The sequence below is a fragment of the Prosopis cineraria genome, unplaced genomic scaffold (assembly GCF_029017545.1).
Source record: "Prosopis cineraria cultivar Desert tree isolate PC_DT_omini unplaced genomic scaffold, ASM2901754v1 PC13, whole genome shotgun sequence".
NCBI lineage: Eukaryota > Viridiplantae > Streptophyta > Magnoliopsida > Fabales > Fabaceae > Prosopis > Prosopis cineraria.
In genome coordinates, this window is record NW_026555344.1 from 15,064,875 (window position 1) to 15,066,958 (window position 2,084).

The window sequence follows — 2,084 nt, forward strand, 5'->3', positions numbered from 1 at the left end:
CTAGCAAGTCCACATATGAATCATTAAGAATTGAAGAACCTACCATATTCACATTTCTCTTTTCCCTTGTAGAGTATTGAGCACCACTTGAAGCCATCTTGTCAATTAGTTCCCAAGCCTTTAAGGAAGTGAGGTCAATTAAGCATCCCCACTAGCGGCATCAATGTTAACTTTGTCTCTTGGAATCAAGCCCTCATAGAAATATTGGACTAAATTCTCACTAGAAATTTGATGGTGTGGGCATTTAGCCAAAAGGCCTTGGAATCTAGTCCAATACTCATAGAGACTCTCATCCTCTCCTTATTGGACCCCATAGATTTGCTTTCTCAAATTGGTGACCTTGGAATTTGGAAAGAATTTATCTAAGAAGAGTCTTCTTAGCTCGGCCCATGTGCTCACTTTCACATAAGAAGGGTAGTTGAAATACCATTCCTTTGCTAAACCTTCAAGAGAAAATACAAAAGCCTTAGCTTGAACATCATCAACATTTACATGCATAGGCTTCATAGTATCACAAACCAATAGGAAAGTATGCAAAAACCTATGACAATCCTCTCCTGGTAACCCATGAAATTTAGGCAATGCATTAATCAAGGAGGATTTAATTTCAAATTGAACATTAGTAGGAGGAACATATAAGCCATAAGGATTATCATGCCAATTAGGTTGAGTTAATTGCCTAATGCTCCTCTCCTCTCTAGGGTTATGCAAGCCTTCAAATTCATTATTAACATGGCCATCATCATGCAAATTCTCATTCCCATTCCCATGGCCCTCATTATGCACATGCTCATGTCCTAAGATACCTTCCATTGTTGAATTACAAACCAAATGAGAATCAAGAATAGTTGTGATCTTCTCAATCTAGAAATAGTTCTTTCAATTTCTGGATCTAATTCAACAAAAGAGGTATGTTTTCTTTGGGTCATGCACTAATCAAGCTCAAGAAAATTAAGAACAAAGAACAAACTAAACTAAAATGCAAATCAACATGAAACAATTCAAAACACACAAAAGCAAGAGAAATAATTTTTTTTTATTTTTTTATTAAACTCAATAGCAACAAAATGAAAAAAAAAATAACACCAAACAAGTAGAAAGAGAGTTAGAAATGCTCAATCAAGAAGCTTTGGCAATTCTGGAATTCGCACAGTAGGCTCTCTGGAGATAGTGAACTTGTGAATTTTCTATCAGCAAATCCACATGATAAATTCCCCTGAAACTTTTATGAGAAACCAAGAGATATACAGGAAAATTATATAAAACTTTTAGATTAAAAATCCTTCCCAATCGTTCCCAAAATTTTTCACAAGTTGGTCCTCAAGTCTGGAGAAACAGGATTTCGTCTAGAAGACCTTCAGAGCTTCTAACAAACTTCAAATAGGAAAATGGAAAAATTGAAGAAAATCCTAAACACAAGAAACAAAGATAAGACAGCGATAAGAAAAATGAAACTGGAATCAATCAATTTGAACGCACAAAGAGGAAGATATGCTAACTCAAAGTTGAAACAGGGTTTTGGGAATCCTCTGTAATGGCTCCCTGGACATTGTTAGATTGTAAAATTCCCACAGGACACTTCCCACGTCCAAAATTGACCAAACCAATTTTAAAGTGAAGATAAGATATAGAGCTTTCAATAAAATAAATTTCAAGTTCAAATTCCCTCAGACTCATTCCCAGTTAATTTTTCAATTTCAGACAGAGACACTAGAAACTGAGTATTTTCAGCTCTACACCAAACCAATGAAAATTGCACTAATTTTTTTTTTCAAAACAGAATAAAAACACTCAAAACACACAAAAAACACTAAACACACAAAACACAAATTTTTATAATTTTTCAAAAAATTTTCAGGAACACTAAAAATGTAAATTAAGTACTAAACAACCTTAGAATTGAACTTAAACCATTCCCCGGTAATGGTGCCAAAATTTTGATAGGAAATTAGTCGCTTATCCTCAAAATTACACTAAAGCTAGCCCTAATGCAACATAGGGCCAACCCTAGGTCATCTCCCAAGGAATGGTTTTAAGTCTAATTGAAAGTTATCTAGTGAAATAAATCAACCAAAGTTTGTAGG

At 34.4% G+C, this 2,084-nt stretch overlaps 1 non-coding gene across 1 annotated transcript; it reads left to right on the plus strand.

The window, feature by feature from the left end:
* The first annotated feature begins 226 nt into the window (after positions 1-226).
* On the plus strand, positions 227-333 carry LOC129291930 (small nucleolar RNA R71). The gene has a single exon (XR_008588822.1). It is a non-coding gene; the product is annotated as a small nucleolar RNA R71 (small nucleolar RNA).
* The last annotated feature ends 1,751 nt before the right edge of the window (positions 334-2,084 follow it).